The sequence below is a fragment of the Homarus americanus genome, unplaced genomic scaffold (genome assembly GCF_018991925.1).
Source record: "Homarus americanus isolate GMGI-L3 unplaced genomic scaffold, GMGI_Hamer_2.0 scaffold11022, whole genome shotgun sequence".
Classification (NCBI taxonomy): Eukaryota; Metazoa; Arthropoda; class Malacostraca; order Decapoda; family Nephropidae; genus Homarus; species Homarus americanus.
This window is the reverse complement of record NW_024737068.1, coordinates 1,146,512-1,170,800: the sequence shown is the minus strand read 5'-3', so window position 1 is coordinate 1,170,800 and position 24,289 is coordinate 1,146,512. Positions and strand designations below refer to the sequence as shown.

Genomic DNA, 24,289 nt, shown 5'->3' with positions numbered 1-24,289 from the left:
ATTAGCGAAAATGTTATTTGTGTGACATTAAAATACATGTAAAAAGGGTTTATTGGTGCCGCTGCCACAAGAATTTCACCCATTTTTCCCCCTTGAAGCCCTCCTAACACTTTTTGTTAGCTGAAATAAAAAGAATTGCTATTCAATCATCAAAATAAAGAGTTTGAGTAATATAACACTTAGTTTCACCTTATCGAGGGGCCAAGTAACACTTGCACTTGCTCCTTCATTCCTATTGCAAGCTAACCATTTCACAAGAAAATGCTATGTTATCACTAACAACCTGTTTCTATCTTTCTTATCATTCAAAGTAGCTCACCCTCGATTTATCACTACCATCAAAATATTTTTAGCCAGCACAATACTCTTCTTCTTGGTCCCTAAGTTCCTCCTTTAATACGTGACTGTAGACCCAGGTAACAGTCCAATTTCTCACTTTAAAGTTCCCAGTCATTCAGGGAAAATCACTCCACCACAACTCCAAGCCCCACATAAAACCATTAGCTATTACGATCAATCCAATCAACCAGAACCAAATATCCGAATTTTAACCATCAAACAATGGAAATGGAATCCAGATATCGAAAATTAAATCATAGAACTTATTTAAACCCATCCAACATTGACTCCACATCATTGAGATAACACATCGACAAACACCTAAATACCTCCACCCAAATAGCAATTATCAACAACATACAACCGCACAAACCGGCAACCAAGACAGTACCACGAATCAAAACAACCGATTATCGGTTGCAAGCACCTGCCTCAAGACCGCCATGGAACCCAAACAACATCGAAATTATAAACCACATGGACTGGAGGATCAAGGCCTAATTAATCACACCAAATCAAACCGAAAAGAATGACACCCAATCATGGAAGGAAAATAATTACCACGAACCAAATTGAATCAAACATAAGGCAAGAAATCAGGACGTAAGTAGGGGATACTTCTCGCCGCCATGCTATTTACACAATGCACCAGTTGGTTGTGACCCAAGCAACACAAGTTTAATTGCAAAAACTAACCCAAGACTGAGTTCGCTGAGAGCGAAAAAAACCAGCCATGGCAAACGTGTCAAGCTGACCAATAGAACGATCCTGAGTGTAACTAGGGGAAAACACGTTCTCATAATGCTACTAATACATACAATTAATATCATATAACCCATACTGGGTACACCATCAAATAATCCCAAAACATTCATCTAGGTGAGCTGTCTCTATCAATGACTCCGCTCTCTGAGATTCTACAAGCGCAGTGGATTTGAATGTTAAGGAAGCGAATATGAATTACAATGTAAAGGCTTTTTAGGAATAACAATGATGTGGGCAGTATATGTATATCTCAAAAAGGATCTGCCGGATGGGTCCGATGACTTCCAAAATGCTAAAGGCACATACGGCTCATGATGTCCCGAGGGGTTGGTATGCGACCCGCGGCATACTGATCCCACCACAGAACTACATTTGGGAACCGAACATCATATCAATTACACCGAAATAAATACACATTGCATATGTTAAACTATATAGGTACCAGTAAATGTATATCCCAGTATTTATCATCCATGTCCTCAAAATGTTTGCCACAGTGTGGACAGATATTTTTGAGATACTATACAAGAAGTACACTTGGAAGTCTTACATATAATCCCTATTCTGTAAAAGTGAGTTGGTGACAGGAGGGAAGACGAGCCATAAAACTTGCTTCAAGTTTTATCGATGGCAACCAGAACACCAGGCCATCAGGTAATCATGGCAAACATGGAAAATGGCTATAAAACGATGTCATTATAATTAGCAGTTGTAGAAGCCTAAAGTTTCCTCTACACTTCATAAATTGGGCAATTATTATGAGGCCACACTACCCTCTTATCAGCCTGCTGATGATTGTAAAACTCTAATGGTAAAGTATCATTGGTGATATATAATAACTGTATTGGTGACTGGATGAATCTCGGTAACTTGCGAACTGGGGTAATAAACACAAATTTGAATACTGTGGTGTATATAGTCAGACTGGGTGGAAAAGCCATAGACATACATACGCCTAATTAGGTTGAGGATTAAATGTCTAAATTTCTTAAAAGCAGCAGTCATTACTTACACATTCCCAGCTTTCTTTAATATTGCAACAAAATGAACGTACTTTTTCCACCTCCATTTGATGAATTGGCATTATATACTGTTCTATATATGAATTTGATGATTAATTATGATATACTGTACTTATCACTAGACTTGTTACAAGGAAAAACAAACATGAAATTGGAGATCGTTATATTATTAAACAGATAGAAGTCTTGCAAGAAGGGACGTAAAATAATTTAAATTCACCCACGGAGAACACTTGCATGATGAAAAGATTTTTGCATGTATAATCCTATTGTATAACTTGGGTAGTACACAGCAAACAAAGACAACTCACCTCATGTTAAGGTCCTAATGTTGTTACTCACACCACAGGCTCAAGTCAAAGAAGCTGGAGATGCTCGCCATGACGGAAATGACAAGGACACACTCGAGAGAGACGCGAAACACAGAATACGAATTACACTATTATACTTAATTTGTCCATATTCACTTTCCATAACACCAAATGTTCTTCATACAGTATATCTTAATATCCTTCCCCAAATTTTTCTTCCACTAGAAAGCTTGCCTCTACATAGTATTACAATACCATCTTTTTCCTTCTTCTCCCAATTGTTAGACAACAGCAAAACCTTCCCAGCATACTTTATAAGTCTAAAGGCACTCTGTTTTGCCCTTGTAGACCAAGCCAACATGAGAATATCAAACATAAAGTTTTTAAAAGGAGCAGTTAAAACAACAAGCGGATACATAAGAACAAACATATAAAATACCCAAAACTTATATGAACCACCGTCCACCATACCCCAGTAATAGAAAGGTATCATGATGGTGTTGACAATGATGAATATTATGCAGGCAGAATGGATAACAAAAGCCCATGGGATAAATTATGTTCCTTTAGCTAAGTTAGGAGCGGATTATCTAAAACTGATCACAAATTAAGAACCATTATTAAACCGTTTGATATGGAAACGCCTCTGATCCTAACAAAACAGCCCGTGTTACCAAATAAATATTAAACTGGTGTCCAATGAAGGGTTAATAGATTTTCAAGGGATTATAAAGATTAATCCAACAAAACAGATCACGATGAAAAAGCTTTAAATACCACATACATACAGCATACAGCAGAATGCTCGTAAACACAAAGCCAATAATATTTTTATATAAGAAACTATAATCCCCATAAGCAATCCAAATAGCTACAGAAAATATAGATTTAAAAGAAAATAAAATAAAGCGCTATTAGGTCCAACCCACTTCTAGAATAGATGATGAAAACGCTTACATGCTCATAAATACAGAATATTTATTAAAAATGTAAACCTGCTACAAAAAAAAAAAATTATAGTCTCAACACAGAAAAAACCTTCCCTTTGATCTCTCTCCAACCCAATGAAAATTATCCTCACCTCCCATATGCAGCATTAAATTCATATTATAGACCATCAAAGAAAAGACACAGTTTGTCACTACTCAAATAACCATGAAAAAATGTTCAATAAACCTACCAACTAATGTGGTGCACAAAAATACTTCACAAGGATATATAGATTGAATAGTTTTAAACAGTTTTAGTAATACTAGCTTAACTGCAAATAGAAAATAATCATTTGAAGCTGCATGAAAATGTAAACCCTTATAACCAACAAATAAATAAATAAGAAGCCAAGAAGCAACACAACCAACTAACCTAGAAACATCACAAATCAGATAGAATTTGCTACTCCCACAAAACCCATATCAGCCTTGAACATATCTCTACCGCACCAAACAAGAAAAAAAGCAGACATACAAAGCAAGAAATAAACTAGATAACAAATGTAAAGCATAAATCGAGACTTCTTCACCGTTATGACCAGAGAGAAGTCTAGTCCATCATTCTATACCACACCACACATCAAAAAGCCCAACATAGAGGAACTACCAAAAGCTAGGCAATGATAGCAACACATTAAGTCTAAAATTACAAAAAGCACAAAGTCAAAACATACAATTCAAACAAGATCAAAGAGACAGGAACAGCCCAGAGTAGACTAGGCTCAGTAGCAAGAAATTGCACCACACCAACTCTGATCATCGGCCCAAGTCACAGGTAAAGAACGCCAATTACCCAACAGCAACACACCAACGATGAATCACCTGTACTTTGCTAAGAAACCAAAGTTGGCAACAGTAGCTACGAAAACAGCTGTAACACTTAATCAGTGGATTACCTTATAAAATTATAAAACATAATACAGAATAATTGAAACATCATAAATTCATAAACAAGCAAATTTTACAAAAATTTAAATAAATATAACAATAAATATATACAATACAGTACTGTATTTTCATTTCCATTATACATTATTTCACCAATAAAAAACTTTAATTACCATTATGAATCTTAACACACACACACACCTAGTAAGTCACTCTCGCAAAACATCACATTTATTTCAAATAACCCAAAAAACCCCTACTGAAAACTTGCTAGATGTATAAATGCTCCCAGCTGAAAGCTCAAGAGTATAAACCAAATTGACTTAAATCTCAACACATCCAACTCTGGGAACGAAATAGAACAAACACCATCAGGTGCCTTTGATATTCGAATGCAGAAGCACATACAGCTCAGAGCACCTACACAAACCAAAAAATCTAATTTTACCCAAAACCACCAAAAATGACCAGCATGGTACTCCCTGAGCTGCTGATTGTGAACACCAAGATCCGATTGCAGAATTAGAACCAAAATGACCCTTGAAAGATTTTACTGAAAATTAACACCAAACACTCACCACCAAAGGGCCTAAGTATTTAGGGTTTCTGGTTATTCAAAGCAATTAGTTAAACCTCAAAACTTCACCAAAAAAACCTGCTGGTCAAAATTAAGGTGTAAAAGGTGTCAAACTCATTTCCAACCAAAATGATAAATAACTACAACGCAAATAAGCTACTTATAATTATGAGCATCAAGAACACCCTTAGTGAGTAGAAAATACCAAAGCGGATTTAGTCACGCAGAAAACCCTTAAAACAAACAAATCAAGTGTTTACTACCACCAGTAACTTATTGTTTATTACCAAGCGTTTCCGATACCGGCACCCTGCAGTAATCAACAACAACCACAACCACCGAGCTGCAGCAACTGTAAATCTAGATATAATGTTCACACCAGGATAAAGAAACCTAATGTGATTTTCGTATAATAAGTTATACAGCAGACAGTCTGGTGCCGAAAATGTGTCGCCGGAGCCGCCAAAGACCCAAAGTTGAAGGAGAGAGCAGAGCCATCAGAGAAGACCGTGCTCGCATCCTGCTGAATGAATGCTGACACCAGGAGCTCTGCTGAGAAAGCGCGCTGCCAGAAATGGTCCAAAGAGAGCGCGAGAAGCCCAGAGAGAAGGACTGCTGGGGACGCCAGCTCACTGGAGCGGAGCGAGGACCGCCACAGGCGAGATAAGAATGAGCCAGCGCCGATGATAAGGCGCGCTTCAAGAAGAATGGCTAATGAACCAATGGAGAGACAGCATATACCCAGCAGCAGCCGCCAGTCCTCTACGAGTCATGTTGGGAAACCCAAGTCGCCACACTGTCTCCATAAGACACGGCAAATATCGTGACAGCTCGTTGTTAGGGCAACGCACGCCGGAATGCGGAGGTGCCGCGTAGCGTATCACGACAGAAAGCCAGAGACCCCACTACACAACCTTCAGTACGAATTAACGTCACATCACCAAGCTGAGACCGTCGAGACTCTGTCAACACATCAATGAAAAGCAGTTGTTCACAGACATATGTACTCCTCAACACTGACATAATCTTTGAGGCAAAACATTTAATCCCGGAATAATTTGGTCCAAAATATAAATGTGCCAACATCAACACCGAACTTGTCCTCAACACAGAATCGCTTGAGCTATTGGTGATGTTGATTGGAGACATTGTTCAAGGAAACAGCGGACAATTTATTCAACTGAGGGATACACCACTATTTAGTTTAAGCCCTGCTGCAAGGCTGAGCAGCAAATGGGTCATAATGCCAATGCAAAGTATGTCGGGCCAAGATGTCGACACCCTGATACAGCATAACAGTTAAAATGTTATTTTAGGAATAATATGATGCTGAATTAATCTAAAAACCCTCAAAATTATTAAACTGTCTGCCAATCGTTTCAGAATCATTAACAGAACAAATCAGCTGCTATTGCACAAATCCTGATATAATCCAAACAAATATTGCTTACCAAAAACCCCAGCCATGACACATCTTATCTTATCCTTCGAAACTTTTACAGTAAGGAAAGGGAAGCAGTAGAGAGAAGTGCTGTCTATATTGTCCACAATGGCCAGAATCTAGACAAGTATGAACAACCTACAGTGCTGCAATTTTTATGATGACAAGTTTGGCAACTCAAATTATGTGAAAATGAATTTGCCAATCTTACAACTTCTGAACAACAGAGTTCCCAAACACACAGCTATAGGGCTTATTAAGGGCAATGTATACTGTACTTCAAGCATAAGAGGAGTCTACGTCTGTTCACAATTTACATGTTGCCTCTGGTGCCCCAAACACCCTTCAATAGAAAGCCGATCTTAGTCATGCTTTTACTACTTTACTTCATATCTTCACCACCGATCGCTCAAGAAAGCCAATGTCGGTCACGCATCTCTCACACGACAAGTAACCGCACAAGCACCGCCCCACATTGTATCCGAACCTCATCCAGTGCTGGTCAAGTTACAAATTCACATGTACTCACCAAATATTTTTTAACTCTTGATATATTTTATTTTACTCAGTGCCACACACCATATTGCAATTGTTTTATATCCGTCAACATGTTGCACGACAATAGCGCTTGCCATTCGGGGTGTTCTGGAGAAGTGCTGCACCACCTTTAAATTTTGACCTTTTTATAATTTCATATATTTAAAGCTTAATAAGAACATATATTGCAGTGTAAAATTTATTAAAAATAAAATAAACCGGCAAAGCCCCAGCCCACACGAGCAGAGCTAAACCAAGCTGCTTTTGCCCATTTACCAAGCAAAGCCTGTGTTGCACACCAGTACAATGAGTCATATCGGCAGCCGTAGCTAGTAGGTGGTCGCAGAGCGTAAAAGCGGTACTACCCATCCTCTGTGTTGCAGGAATAATCACCGACAGTTAAAATGAAGACATAGCGAAAACTATAACAACTGCCATATGTGCAAAAGAAGAACCAAATGCAGAAAAGGAACAAAAGAGTGGTTAGGCTCCAAGAAAAGTACTGGGAAGTCATGCCAATGATTTTAATGGAACTGTAAGATGGACATGAGCAAGACTTCTCACCAATTACATGAGAATGAACCCCTAACACCTTTTACAATCTTCTAGCCAAAGTGTGAACTATATATAAAAACAGGATACCCATATGAGTGAGAGTATATCTGCAGAGGCTCGTCTAGAGGCAATGCTCATATATGTTTCAACTGGGTGCACCTTACACATCACTTCAGTATAGAACTTAGGATATCAAAACAAAGTTTGTTCTCTATAATACCCAGCAACTTGTCAAGCCACATGCATGAAGCAATTCAAGGAAGACACTTGCAGGTGAGATTTGTAGTACAGCAGTAAATTCATTGAATAATGTTAGAATTATGATATGTATAAAAGCGAGGGAGCGTGTATCGAAAGTGACAGAGAGCAGCAGCAAAGGAAATACCTAATGTCTCATTATAATATATATAAACAATCTCTGCTTACGGTCATGCCAATAATGCACATTGCATAAGCTTATTTGGTTATACACTGGACATCTACCATGTACATAATGCACCATGTTTTGTAGATTCAGAGTTGTCGCTCCAAATCAGGCAGCAAAACCACCAGGCAGGCGGACCATGATTCTCCGCCATCCACGGCACGTGGCATAATCTCGGTTTGCCCTCTAATTTGCCTATATCCAGATTTCATACAAGATACCCGCAGGGCACTGCTCGATCGTGTGGACGGGCCTTTACATACCTTTTGACTTCTTCTTTTACACCCTTCCAGTAATACCACTGGGTAATTTTTTTCAGTTGTGGTATTTATACCACTGTGCCCAGCAAATGGTGCAGCATTGCAGTTCAAAAGAATATTCTGCTTTTATTCTTCTGAAGTTATAATTCTCTCGCCATGTAACCCACCCCAGCTCAAATTATGATATAATTTTCAACCATCAATTCTGTACTGGTTACTGCTTGTATCTGACACTGCCTGGCTGATGGGTGTTATTTTTAGTAGTACTTAACATACCCATGTACTCAGAAAAACTTTTAAAGTCCTCACTCTGCATTTCCTGCCCTCACAGTCGCCATATCCACTTTATCTATCGCCACAGCACAACTAGTCAATTTCCTGGTCTGACCGACCGACTTGCGCAGGTCAGCCCGCCGCAAACTGTGACGCTCTTCAACTAATGCAATAGTTGGTATCACCCTAACAACATACCCGCCAGTGTTTTCTCTCAACTTGAATGTTATCTGCAGTTTCTTTTCAAGCGCATTTCAAGCCCCATCAGCAAAACCCAGGACCTTCGAGACCATGTATTTTCTTTTAGATTAGGATTGCGAGGGCAGGGCTGGTTGCTGTACCTTCACACCGGCCACCCGTTTGCGATGTTGGTTACCATGAAAACTGCCAAGAGAAATTGTTGTCTTTGGGTACTGCATGTACCGCAATACTGCAAACCAAGTATACCTCATATTTGCAGTCATAGTTCACCAAGATGGGGTGAAATTTGAGACTTTGTTAAATGTTTCCAATAGTTTACAGCCCTAGAGGAACAAACTTATCAATGCCAGAGCAATTTCTGCCTGCACCAACTGAAATGATCAGCATAATTTCACTAGCCCTTCCAATGGTCAAGAGATACCACAATATTTTGTTTGGATAATGCCAGATGATTTTATTCAGCAGTGGACCTCATACACATAGGGCATGCAGTCATTCTTCTGTGCCAATAACTAGTTGAACGTTAATGCTATCCTTTATTCCATTTTGTTTCAGTGCAATATTTTGTTTTCATAATTTCTTGAGACACCTCCATTTTCCTTCTCTAGTCACATGCTTGGCACTTGATGCTGTCTGGGGCAGAGGTGGCAAGGAAGCTGCAACTAAACTAAGGGAGTGATGTTGCCATGACACCAAATACTTTCTTTTAGTAAACTGTACTTTCTGAAAAAATCACCTAGTATATATTCACTTAACATTTATACAATCTTGTTTAGCTGCAGGAACGAGTCTCTGAACTGACCACCCTGTCTGTTTTATCTCGATTGGATAATGATGCTTCAGTTTGAGGAGTGAACTTTTTTCACACTACTTTAATGATGGATCCATTAATTACGAATAATATGAATGTACCTGCAACAGGTCAGAGGAGATGAAAATTAGGATATTTTAAGAAGTCATTTATTGTTGCCCAAAATAGTTTCTCTTCTTTGCACAAAATTTGTTCAATGTGAGAAATAGAAACCAATAAATGGAACACAAAAATGTACATAAGTGTAGTATGGAAAGATAGGAAGTATTCAGCAAAGTTAACAATTGTTCATAGTCCGTCTTCTCCTTTTGACCCCAACTTGGAAATTATGAATGTGTAGAAGATTATTGATACATACTTGTTAACTGTTGCATCAAATTTAGTGTACTGTTTACACCAACACCCTGATGCTTGATCTAATCTATGCGTGGTGGATCTAATCTGGCCTGCTTATATTGAGGCATAAGTGGATGACACACTGCAGATGGTAATCCACTACTGTATATGCTTCAAATCATGCATAGGGAGTCTTAGCAGTCAGGTTAATACTGGGCATTCTTGACGAAGAGTCCTGCTTGGCCAGCTGTCCCCGTGCAGGCACCAGCTGTGTATTTACCCTGAGCTGCCACCCGGCTGTCCTGGCTCCCTCATGAGCCTAGCCTGTCCAGCCTTCACATCTTTGCTACTCCATCAGCTTCTTGAGGGGCTTACGCCTGCAGGGCTTCTCCCGTAGCTGAAGGTCAGGGCCCAAGGTTTTCTGTCTGGCTGTGCACTTGTTGATGGTATCTAAGTGCACTGTGGCCTCCTCCTCAGACTGTCCACCAGAGAGTGAAACAGACGTGGGTACCGCCACACCAGTGGATAGAGCCACACTGTTGCCTGGGAGAGGGAGAGAACACAAGTTCAATATGATTATGGCTCAATAAATTATAAGTAAAACTTCTGCCAATTCACAAAATGAAATATAAGATAAAAAATTTATTGCTGCCAGGAATGCTAATGTAGATATTGCAATCCAGTGAGGCACATAACTCACATCTATTTATATAATTTAATTATGAATTTCCACCTTTCTTGTCAATAAACCACTCGCAAAACCAAAGTAGAATACAGTCTCCTATACAAGTCACTTGTCAGAGGACATACCTGTACCTCCCTCAATCTATCAGAGAAAAATTTCCATACATGAAGCCATTGCATTAAATGTCATGTATACAAAAGTTTCTTAAGATCCACAAAAATAAAATAGGCGAAGAGAATCCCAGTGTATCATTACCGTGGCAGCCTGCTGGGGTGTGTACTTGGTGGGGCATTCCTGGCCTGCCAGCACCATGTTGGGCTTGAGCAGTCCCTCCGTATAGTTGATATGGTGGTTTGTTTGAAAATTCTGTATGAAGGGCTAACATTGTCTCTGTCACCTTCTGTGCCCACCTATGTCATGTGACCCATCCATTAACACCTGATGGATAAAATATTTCAACACTGGTTATTCACATTTCCCCATAATATCTGACAAGTCCCTCAGAAGGCAGGGTAGCCTTTGAAATCAGTAATTCTAAAAGTATTTTGATAAGCAAGATTTATGAAGTACTGTACAGGATATATAAAACATAATACAAGCACTAATACAGTCATTATATATGGATCCTCACCTCAGGTTCAACAATGGGAACAAGACCATTCATCTGGCAGATAGAGGCATAGCGAGCAAGGACGTTAAGCATTCTCCAACATTCCTAGGTAACCCGGGTGTTCTGGCCAATCTTCAGGACGCTTCGCCACTTTGCAAACTCGCAGCCGTCAGCCTTGTACTGGGCACATCTCTTGTCCAGGTCATCCAGGCCCTGTGTGGTACTCTCCCTCAGACCCCATCAGTGGCACCACACCTTTGTCCACCTGGGTCAGGAAATAAACAGTTAGCTTGATTTCATTCATGAACCTCAGGTCAGAAATACTATGTAGAAATCAAGTAACTTAGTTATCAGGCTGAATTAAAAGATGTAAAAATTCTTTCTTGACAAGGAATGTGGTTACTATAAAGTAAAGTGTGTTACCTTGATGCCAGGGATGATGCCGAGTGCCTTGATGAGCTCAACGAAGGGGCGGCCATTATCAGCCTTCTGGTAGAGGGTCTCGTGGAAGAGGATCACGCCAGAGATGTGGTTACCCAGCTCCTGTACAACAAACATATATACAATTATTTACACAATATACAAATGCACAGACCTCATAACTTCAAGGTTAACCCATTATTAACTGTACTAATAAGTATATTCCATTTCTTCTATCTGGAAGACGTGAATAGCTTTCATTGTCACACCAGCCTGGTGCCTGGGGGTTAAAGCAGAACTTAGTGGGTCAAGGATGTGGCTAGGGAGTGAATACTTTAACCAACATAATCACAAATATTAAGAACCGTCCAGCCCCCTCATGTTAACCGCCTCAAATTCGAAAAACTTAAAATTAAATGGATCTCTCATCAATTCACACCTGGTGCTTCATTTACCCAATCACAAGCAAGCTTCAAAATATATGTAAGTGAGTTTTACTTTTTCTTAAATGACTGATTTTAATTATCGGCAACTTAAGGCATAGTAATAGTTCTGCTATAACGCCGAGAATTGTGGTCTTGTAAAATATCGTTATAGAAAATCACAGAATAGAAATAATAGGCTTATGGAGAAAGAGTTTAGTGTATTACTCGAATCGAAAATTGTTTAGTAGTTAGCCCAACACAAAGGATAGCACAGTTCAAATAAATGTTACATTCATATCTAATAATGAAATCATACAGTAAATGTAACACTTTACTTGATGGGAGAAGGGTGATTTTGAGGTTGATAAAATCGGAAGCTTCTTCAAGAAATATATCCTTTCTTTTACATCATTCACGAGGAATTCTATCACCAGAACGCTTCTTGTTGATATTCTTCTTTACTATATCTCACAGTTACCACAGGTATGCTATAACGAACGGATCCTTACTACGAATATTCCTATAACTAGAATTGTTTTAATTTATAAAATTTTCGAGAATGCCATAAATCTAACTAAACCCTACAACCTAACATTATTTAATTTTTTTTCTAATTCTATTGTTTTTTAATTACAAATATTAATGATATTCTTATTTCAGGGGTTTAGATGCATCTTTATGCACTTTTTTACAATTTTACAATGAGTATTATATTTTTTTCATATGGAAGCTACTAAAATGAACTATTTCATCCTGAGTAACTAATCTAATGTTTATGAATCTAACAAAGGTTCTAGAACCAATTAGATTCGTTATAGCATACCCACTGTAACAACACAAAATGGTGAAATAGTAAGCAAAAATCGCTATAGCAAACAAGCTGCTCATAAGAGTACAAATATCGCTCCTAATTCATAAATCCTGATACAAATACCCATATCAAAACACTAAGTATAGCAGAAAAATCACTGTACATGTATTGTAACCCCCAGTCTTACCTTGTTTGAGGTGAGTGAGCCGGGCGGTATTGACGCTGATTTTTCTTTGTGTTTCAAGGCTGATGGCAGTAGCCGGGTTCATGGTGCTCTGTGGGATTTCCCATCAGCTGCCAGGATCCCCTTGCCAGGTGTCACGATGGCATCAGCATTCCGTCTCAGCTCCTCCCAGTTTGGGTGTTGGATAGCCAGTAGGTCGTCATGGTGGTGGTGGTTCTGAGGATTTGAAAACAGTGTTAACTAAGAGTTGTCTAAACTATGTAAACAACATTCATGCTGGGATTACAGTAATATTTAATACATTAGACAGGTGATTTTCACCATCTATTTTATCTGTTGCAACATTTGACAAACTAAATTTAAGGTATTTATTTAAGTAGGTTCAGGGAATACTGCCAGAGTTTTCAATCTCTTTTTTCGAGTGAGGAAACTCTGTAAACCATGGAATAAATTCAGCCAGAGGATGAAAATGCACCTGGTCAGCACCACCCAGCCAGACTCTCGACCAACACTGGCAGAGGTACAGATACATTCTGAGCCAGTACAGTAGATGCAGCATTCAAGCCTTTCTTTAAAAACATGCAGGCTCTCTGGTGCCTATAATCCAGCCTCTTATGCTTAAGGCCATGTTACGCATGCTTTGGCCAAGCATGCTGAGCTTACATGGATTAAGTCTATAGGTCGAGTTGGTTTAAGCTGTGCTCGTAAATTGCAGGTTTGAACTAGGTTGTTTTTGCGGTCTAGTTCAGTTTTTGTTAAGCCACAGTATGTTGTGCTAGATATATGTTTAGATGAATTGCAGGTTTAAGTTAAGCAGTGTTAGGTTAGGCTTAAGTTCAACAGTGTTAAGTTATGGTAGCGTTTTGTAGAGAGCTTCTGGTATAATCTACATTGTGTTAGATTTAAATTTGATAGTTACATTGTGGGGAGGTTTAAATTTGGCATTGTTAGGTTTAAGTTAAGCAGGGTTAAGTTAGGTTATGTTTTGTTTAAAAATAAGTGAAGCTATGGGTTTAAATCTGAGGTTTTAATTGAGGTAAGTTGGTTTAAGTGAAGGTGTGTTGGATTTATCGCTGCTGAGTGCGTTTGTTGGCTATTCGTGCGAGGCACAATCAGAATTAGCATCAGTGAGTGACCTTCAAAGGATGGGTGTTGTCGTGCTGTCACTTGCTCATATTCAGCACTTTAATCCTTAATCGCCGGCCAAGGCAACGCTTCATGTGTGTCCCACCAGCCTGGTGACATCATACCTTAGGAAATGCCCTTTGTCAGTGCTATCACGTTCTGCCATAATTGTTTTGTAAGGCCCAATTAGTTTGGTATAACATGCTCCATGATCCACCACCAAGTTTTTTACAGTAATCCTTCCCCCATGGCTGTAAACTTCTGAAAACTCTGATCTTTAAATGTTGCCTTCCTGGTAACCGCAGTTCTTTTAGATGGTAAATGAACGGGAATCATTATTGGTTAAAAGTTGGAATAACGAATTTGTTAGTAAATTTAACAATACAAATTTACAGTTAAAATTAACAAAGATAAAGCAGCTATTTATGGACTATTAGTCCATTGTACAGACAATAGCATAATTAATACAATAACACAGTTGTCTGCTTGTCTCGATAAAACAGCAACCAGAATTCAACAACATGCATTAGTGATATACAAAGCAACACTTTTTATTACATTTTGTAATTTTTCTACATTTACGTTTTATGATAAAACTTCTATAATCACTTCAGAAGACATTCAAAGAGAACGGAGTGCATTCCCAATTGGGAGATAATAGTGATAGGCAGTAGTACTGCACCCCCTGGCAACCAGTCCGCTACACAAGCAGGTAACCTTCACCCTCCAAGGACACCCTCTCCTCTCTTACTCCTATTAGTGTTGCTCTGGGATACAAGCAAGCTGGTAGTGTGTCCTGTATGATCTGTTCTGTCATCTTTACAACAAAATACCGAACCGCAAGGGGGGCGGCATACGAGCTTCACTACAAACGGGTTCTTGGCCGCCGGGAAGGAGTGTGGTTTGACATATGTGCAACACTGATCTCTCTCACTACACCCACTGAAGCTAAAGTTTTCCTATTATATTGTCTTCCACCAGATACCAAAGAGAGAGATATATATATATATATATATATATATATATATATATATATATATATATATATATATATATATATATATAAAGTTGCTCTTATGTTTAACGCCAAAACAAACCACTCAATTAGCTATCTGCTAAGTTTAAGTTGACTTCACTGTGACAACACCGAGGTAAGCATTCATCATGACGTTCACTTTGTAGGGATTCTTTACTGCAATACATAAATACAAATATTCACACAGACACACACACCACTGCAACTCTATTAATAAACCGTTTATTACATAAATATACTGTAACAACGGCTTAAATGGCCCTGGCTCACGACCAGTTAATCTAAGCAAGCAGGCACCAAACATTTACATGCACGATCCGAGATGCATAAGCTCAAGGGTTTCACCGCTCAACGCTTCATCTGCATGCAACCAAGCAAGGAGTCCAACCTGGGAAAAACTGATGTGATCAGTGGTGGAGAGGTCAGTTAAATGTCAACACCTTTCGACACCCCCCCCGCCCCTCCTTCCTTCCACTCCTCGGTGCTTGGAAGACTGGCGGAAATCAGTGTACTGTAGCCACTACTTGGTACAGTACTTTAAAAAGTCACGCACATTTATTCCGTGAACACTAATATTCTATAGTTCCCAGTGTGTAAAGTCGTACGTCACGGGGATGAAGCTGATAAATGGTGTTTTACGTACTTCGTAATCTTCGGTCCGAGTCAACTGACGATGTTGGGTGTCGGAATACAATAAAAAAAATACTAGGCTTCTAATTCGCACACTACACATTTCTCGAGAATTTACAGATGTGTAATTTCTTCCAACACTATAAGCGTGATTGTATAGTTTCTAACACTTAAACATGATTGGTAACTTTCACTTTGCCGCCCCTTCATGTATCAACAGCCACCACCACAGAGCCAAAATATGTGGTGAAAGTGGAGGTCAGTGTGCCGTGTTGGCCGCCATCAATGCCAGGCACAACAAAGTGATTACACTATAAAGTTTTCTACCATATCTAATCTAAACGGAGGAACTACGACATGACATTCTCGATTGGGGAGGAAATAAGTACCCTGATAACTTCAAACATTGTAACAGTATTTGGCCAGAGTTGTAACACGGGAATATACTTCATTTCCCCCACACAACATACATTCACGACCGAAATGTTTATTTTCCATAAATAACAACAAAGCAAGTCTTGGTTAACGAATGGTGCAGTATAATGAAAGAATCTCGTACCATTTCCGGTTTGGTAAAGCTATTTGTTTATTACAATAATATGGTTTAAAAATATATTAAATGGAAATTTATATTACTGGCTTAGTGGTGACGCAGATGTGGGCGACCAGACCACAAGTGTGCCGAAAAAGGTGCGTACAGGTGGCCTCCCAACACGCCTACACTTCTGCACAACCACGATTTGTATATGGGAAACAGAGTGATTCACAACAAAAAGTATCTAGTCATTCAATTGCAAGATTTAATCCAGATTTTCCATCACTTTCATTTGACAGTTGAATGAGGAACTGGGATGAGTGACGCACTGTCGTTCGGATTACACCTGCTCAATAAATTTCTGTGGGGGAGAATTTTATTTAGGAGGCAGGGCTTATCGAGCAGACTTGAAAGAACGTCTAGTAGAAAGTGTGGGGGCTGAAAAGGCTGCCACATACGAAATTTCACACCACCACTTATTCATCGACACGATTTAAAGGAGACTGAACCTGTTAAATATCAAGAGAGCAACACTCGGTTTCAACTTTCAAGGAACCCAGGGACCTTAAGACGTGATATCGGTTACGTAACTGCGACATGCCTGGTAATGTCAAGAGTTCATGATGAAGTAAATAATGGTCTTGGATCTAGTGACTGCTTTGTCCAGGCCGAATAAATACATTCCAGTGAGTACAACAGTAAACTACCCCCTCCTCCCAACGGTCCCCGACAACTGCTTAAGGAAACTTAACAGTATTTACATAATCTTCAAACTAAACCTGTAGCTGAACATCGTGAACATATACTGGTTATAGAATTGCTGAGGTACGATATTTTAAAGAAATGTGTGCCAGTCCAAGAGCGGTTATTACTCACCAGGTGGAGGAACAGACGTGTATCTGGCGTGGGTGTTGTGGGCCGAGTGAGAATGCGCAGCGGTACAGCAGTTTTGGTCCACTGGGCTGGTCGGACCGGCGGAACGTCACAGCACCCACAAGTTTTGCTGCTGTTACCAGGCCTCTTTTACGTTCACCGCACCACTACTAGCGTTCACTTCTCTACTCCTAAAACCACCAGTAGTAGTAATTCTAAGGTACACACATTAGTTATGACTATATTGTGCTGAAAAATATATCGGCTCTCGGCCTGATCCTGATCGTCGTCATATGGCCACTATGAGAACACATCCCCGAAGCCTATCGCCCAAACAGTGGTGAATGTTTATTTTAGAAATAAAGCGGTCACGTGGTAGGTGGTGGTAAAATATTAGTGTGCTGGAAGCGGCTTATCATGTATGGCAATTTTACTGTCCACCTGCGCCTCACATAGGGCTCTGAGTCATTATTCTGGGGTGTTTAGGGGTAGAATGAGTCAAAGCCATTTGCCAGTATCATTCTACCCAATGAGGAGTACAAACTCTATATGCTACACAGGAAATGGCAGTGTGTGTGAGGCATGTTTTATAAAGTGGGATAAAAATTTTGACCCACATTGAATGTTTGTATTTTAAAAAGTGGGGTTAAAAATTAGTGAATAAAGATAAGATGACAACTGAGGTGTGGTGTGTGTGTAGAATTGCTTCAGCAACATGTGTCAATGTTGCTAGCTTAGCCCACTACCTCATGGTTCCACACGCACCCTTCGGTAGCCACCACGCCACTGTGCTTATTTGGTCACACTCCCTCATCACATACCTACCTCCTCATCACACTTTACTTCCTATCACACACTCATTTCCTCCACACACGGCTTCTCCCACCACACACTTCCATCGGCCACTACTTCCTCCCACCACACGGCCTCCTCACCACACCACCTCTCACACCACCTCCTCCATCACACACCACCTCCCTCCATCACACACCACCTCCTCCATCATTACACACTACTTCCTCCATAATAATACTCTCCCACTACCATTTCTTCCTGATCATTAATTCTACTCTCCTGATTTACCTACTCTCCATCAAGACATCATTCATCACGACACCATTCTCCCATCACATCTACTTCTTCCACCACATACTTCTCCACTTCCTTCATTAATACCACCTCCATCACACCACTTCACCATGCCACTCATTCCTCCTACCACCACCTCCTCCACATCTATTTCCTCCCCCATCACGGGATTACTCATTCTCCGACACACACACCACCTCCACATCACACACCACCTCTCACATATACTCCTACCACACACACACCACCCCACTCCATCATTACTACTTCCTCTTATCGTAATACTCATTTCCTCCATCACACACCACTTCCTCCATCACACACTACTTTCCATCACACACCACCTCCTCCCTCCATCATTAATAATCCACCACCCCTCCACTCACGACATCATTCTCCGATCATTATTATTACCTCCCCATCACATCATCACCACACCTATCACACTCTCATCACACAACATCTCTCCCACATACACCACCACCTCCCATCACACACCACCCTCCATCACACACATCATTTCCTCCATCAAATTTGCCACCACCTCCCTTCCATCACACACTACTTCCTCCATCACACGCACCACCTCCTCCATCACACACCTACTTCCTCCATCACACACACACCACTTCACCACACGGAGCTCACACACACACCCACCTCTCCATCACACACACCATCTCCCTCCCATCACACACTACTTCCTCCATCACACACACCACCTTCCCTCCATCACACGCACACGCCCAACACACACCACCTCCCTTCCATCACACACTGCTTCCCTCCATCACACACTACTTCCTCCACATCACGCACCTACTTCCCTCCATCACACACTACCTCCCTCCATCACACACCATCTCCTACCTACACTTACCTCCCTCCATCACACACCACCTCCTCCATCAAACACTACTTCCTCCATCACACACTACTTCCTCCATCACACACTACGTCCCTCCATCACACACCACTTCCTCCATCACACACTCCACTACTTCCTCCATCACACACTACCTCCTTCCATCACACACCACTTCCTCCATCACACACCACCTCCCTCCATCACAATACACTCCCATCACACACCACCACACCATTCCCATCACACACCACCACCCTCCACCACACATCCCATCACAGCCACCACCTCCACCACCACTTCCCTAAGAATGCAGCCAGCCTCCATCATTAATACTCTGCCTCCTCACACACACCCCTCTCACCACTTCCTCCCACTCTCCATCACACACACCACTTCCCTCTATCACACTACTTCCATTTCACACAATCATTTTCCCTCCATCACACACTCATTTCCTTCCATCACACACTATTTCCTCTATCACACAATTACCTCTCCATTACACACCACACCCTCCATCAGCATACTACTTCCTCCATCATTACACACCACCTCCCTCCATCACACAGTACTTCCCTCCATCACACACACCACCACCCTCCCATCACACACCACACCCCTCCATTACACACACCACTTTCTCCATCACACGGTCACTTCCATCATTACTAATAAGAATTCACCTCCCTCTCCATCACACACACACCACTCCTCCTCCCTCCCACACACACACACTCACCTCCTCCATCACACACTACTTCCCTCCCATCACACACACACGGCCTCCCATCACAGGCCCCACCTCCTTCAGACACATTACTCATTTCTCCTCATCATACACACACAACCTCCCTCCGTCACACACCACTTCCTCCACTACTGAAACTCCACCTGGTTTAACCTATTTAACCAATCCCAATCTTACTGACTGATTCTAACCTAAAGATAACTTAACCAAGCCTAACCTAATCTTTACCCGATTCCTCCGAGGAAGTATTAGGTGTTTTAATCATCAGGTGAAATGACCAGGGAAATTTTCAAGTGATTCGAATCTACAGCAAAAGCAGTGAGGCAGCCAGTGACTGGTTGCGTTCAATGTGTTCAAATGTCTTTTAAAAGGTAGAAGATCTATCATGGATCCACTTAGTGTTTGTCCACCGTCACTCTGTTCCGCGTGGGGCAGTAGCTAGACTATAATGAAATTTAAAACATGGGCTCAATCCCACGAGGTTGAAAAAGAAAGAAGAAAATCTTTAAAAATGACTAAATATCAAATGAGTTGAAAAAAGAACACGAGATGCTGAGAAGGTCATTCTGTATAAGATCCTTTCGATCTATATATATATATATATATATATATATATAGTTACATATATATATAGTGGTATATATATATATATATATATATAAAACCCAACAAAATCCTACCGTGCCAGACTCGAACCACCATGCAGCTAGGGGGTATGGTCCGCCCCTAAGGGTACCTTGGGGGCGGCACTTTTGGTCTGCTCATCACCACATCTGCAGCCACTGAGGATGCACTTTGTATCGGCGGCAAGTTAATCCTTGTCGTGTCTGACCTAACACCTGACCCACATCACGAAGGCCACGTCATGAGTTGCCACCCCCAAGCATGCGCCCCCCGCCACACACACAACCTGTAACCCGTTGAGATTATGAAACAACTTCAAACAAGTACGCCAGTGGAGTTTCCATGGGTAATGTGTTAGTCAGACACGACGAGGAGATTAGCTTGCCGCCGATACAAAGTGGAAGAATACGTCTCCAGTAGCTGCAAAACCATGGCCCGGGTCATATCAGTTCATGTACAGCCGACCAATCCACCAGTTACAAAGCAATTACTGTTTCCTGCACAAGTCTCCATCGTGGATAAATGAGGGGAGGCTAGGATGACTTTAAGTTCTCTTGTAAGCTTTCTCGATCCAGTTATTTACTCGTTAAGCTGATACAATAATTATAAGGTAAGAAATATGCAAAAGTATTGGTTAAAAACTATTGATGTGGACTTTTGCTATGCGGTACTTGAGTGAGATTTTTAAATTGATTGGCGATCTTTGTTTCTCATGAAAGTACTTCTCTGGTGATTCATACCAAGACACTATCCTCTACTAAAGTGGTGAAAGCCCCGACAAGCCACCCAGACAAAAGCCATATACCTTTTGATCAAAGGGCTTTTCGGTCTGACAACAGCAAGGCAAACTATTTAATATATATATATATATATAGTTAGTATATATATATATATATATATATATATATATATATATAAAAGAGTGAGTCACTGTGCAATATGTATTTTTTGTAGGGTCGCCAGGGGCGGCACCATGGCCGCCCCGGGCGGCACACACTCTGCTACGCCACTGACTTAAACCCGACCTATACTGTGTGTGACCAGGAATGTTACCGACCATGCCACAAGCGGGCACAAAGCTAGTTCTAGACTATGTTATATTTCACAAAGCCTTCATCGAGCTTGATGGCGCTGTGAACTCTCCCATTTGGGAATCAACCAAACTTTATGTGGATGCCAGCATTTTAACGAATCCAGCTGGTATGAAACAACAGCTCGATGAACAGACTTTGTGTGAAATATAAATACAAGTCCAGAACTGCTTTTAGTGTCCTTATGGCATGGTCGGTAACGTTCCCTCGTTCCCACACAGTAGGTCGAGGGTTGAGTCCTGCTGGTGAGCTGTTGATTATATGTCCAAAGTCCGCGTAAGTTATATGGACTAAAAATGAGCATACTTATATATATATATATATATATATATATATATATATATATATGGCATATGGCGAGATAAATATACTATGTAAACCAGAAATGCGTATCTATCAAGATATATATGATATATATATATATATATATATGGACTTGTAAATTGTTGCTTAGTTTGGGGACAATTTTGTCTTATTTTTGTGTTTGGATTACAGGAGCGTGGGGCCGACTCATAGGAAAAGACATAAGCATTAACTATAATTAGTATAGCACCCCCACGACGTCATTCGTAAAGACTAGTTTATGTGCCAGTGACATGCCGAAACTGCAAAAAAAATACACACACACCTACAGTACAATACATCAATATATACTTAATTTTATGAAGAATGGTAACTAAAGAGCTTCATATTTTAGAAAAGGAAATGTCTAAAACCCAAACGTTATTTAAATACAAATAAATCCTATGAAACTTATCGTAAGTTCTGTTGAAATCGTCTCTTGTGCTGAGAATAGTTTATTCCTGCAACATCCTGTCACACGTTCCCTTCTTGTAGACTCTGCTTTCGTAGTACTACCCGTTCTTTGCTGCCTCAACGGCGTCACAAAACCTATACCATCAGTTTTGACGCAAATCAATCAAACTAAAGGAACCAAATGATCTAGATTCTAGTGATTGGTCAATAGGGTGATAACATAGTCAGTACCATAATAATCCACCATTAAGTTATTAGGGTTAGGATCTCTATAGACCTCCACGGTTTACCTTATTTACCTAATGGGCCAAGTAAGTACCAGAGGCTATTTATCCTTTCTACAATTATCTAGTTTGTTAGCCGCTTGGGCGATCAGTCACGACCTTTTCCCTTTATATTCTTCACCAAAGGTCGGCCCGCCAGCCGCCCGGGCGATCGATCACGTCTCTGTCACCACTGTTGGCACACTGGGCATGCACCGGCTCCTGAAGTACCCCTGAACCCGCTCCAGTGTTGGTCAAGTCTTGTCTTGAAAGAGCTCACACTCGGTGCCGCCCAACATCTCTGGAAGATTGTTCCAAGAGTTTACAAACTCACTCCGAAAAAGCTTCTGCCCTCACGGTTTTTCCGAACTTGCGGTTCAATCTTGACTGTGACCTTAAAGTGAGCGTCCGCCAGCTCCAAGTAAGGACACTCCAGCAAACGAGTAGTGCCCCTGAGATGCTGCTTTATGCAAACTTCAATTCAGGTCTCCTTGCTCACCAGTATAAGCTGTATGAGGGAAGGAGGCCAGTTGCCCCGTAGATTTCATTGTTCTTATAATTTATCCAGAGCTATTTTGAAGTTCTGTTCTTGATTCCACAGCTTCGGCTGGTTGACCATTCCATAAGTCTACCAGCCTCTGTGTGAGTCTTCCCGTATATTCGTTCTGCATGACACCTTTAGCTTATTTGCAATGTCCCTCGTGTTGGTGGTGCGACACAATACCAAGAAATGTCCCGGGATCACGTTTTCCATCCTTTCCAGAACCTTGGATGTTTCCTGTGAATTAGTAACTGCCCAATGCGCTCGGCCCTGAAGGGGAAGTAAAAGAGGCTACTTGGGTAATCGAGAGACATGAAACCCGGAATCATCCTCAGTCACAAAGCTGCAAAGTCAATATATGGCTTCTTCTTTCTTTTTCGGTACGTGGCTTAGAATTTGATAGGTTTTGATTGCGATTTTACAGACACTCTGCAATTAATGCGTTTGAATCTTTTCTTCTCCCTGGTGCGGGTGGTGCTTTAAGTCCTGGGCTGAATCTCGGCACTCCCAGCCCAAATTACGACATTCGGTGACCTAAAAATGTAGGGAATGGGTGTGGGCGCCCTTTGGTAAGGGCTTGGGATGGGAGGGCTTCAATATTTTCTGAATAACGAAAAAAATAAATACTGAGATGAAAGAAAATATCTATACTTAAACGAATATTGATTTCATAAAGCTTTATTTAGAATAAATAAGTACATTACAACATACAGTATTGTTTTTCATAACGCATTTCATAAATTGAAAAAGTATGAGGCAACGTTTATAAAAGGAATCACATTTTATCCTCTTTATTACTCGATCGCCTTTTTTAAGCCAGCTCAAGTAAATCCTGCACTATTAATTACGATTTATGTAACTGATTATATAAGAAAGGCCAATTTCAGTCTATCGCAATAGAATCATGATCAGGGATGATGGATATTATATTCTTAGTAATGTAAAACAAATACAAAAGAACAATAAAACAGGTGCTGTAAAGAGGCCGCTTTCACTACACCTTGAGGGGATATCGTGGTAGCTGTCAAACCTCACAAGAAAGAATATGAGCATGACTATTTTATATATTGATAATGAACAAACAAAGGAATCCCATGCCAAGTTCAGGATCCCCTCTTATTCATGATGGTATGTGGTTATTCGCCATTTCACGCACAGTGAAAGGTTGGACCTTGAGTGAAGCAAACAATGCATCACAGATGAGTGTATATAATGAGGACATTATACCATGGTTAAGGTGCCAAGT

At 40.6% G+C, this 24,289-nt stretch overlaps 1 pseudogene; it reads right to left on the bottom strand.

Moving 5' to 3' along the window:
• Nucleotides 1-10,075: 10,075 nt before the first annotated feature.
• On the bottom strand, nucleotides 10,076-17,213 carry LOC121873046 (annotated as a pseudogene).
• Between the last annotated feature and the right edge of the window lie 7,076 nt (nucleotides 17,214-24,289).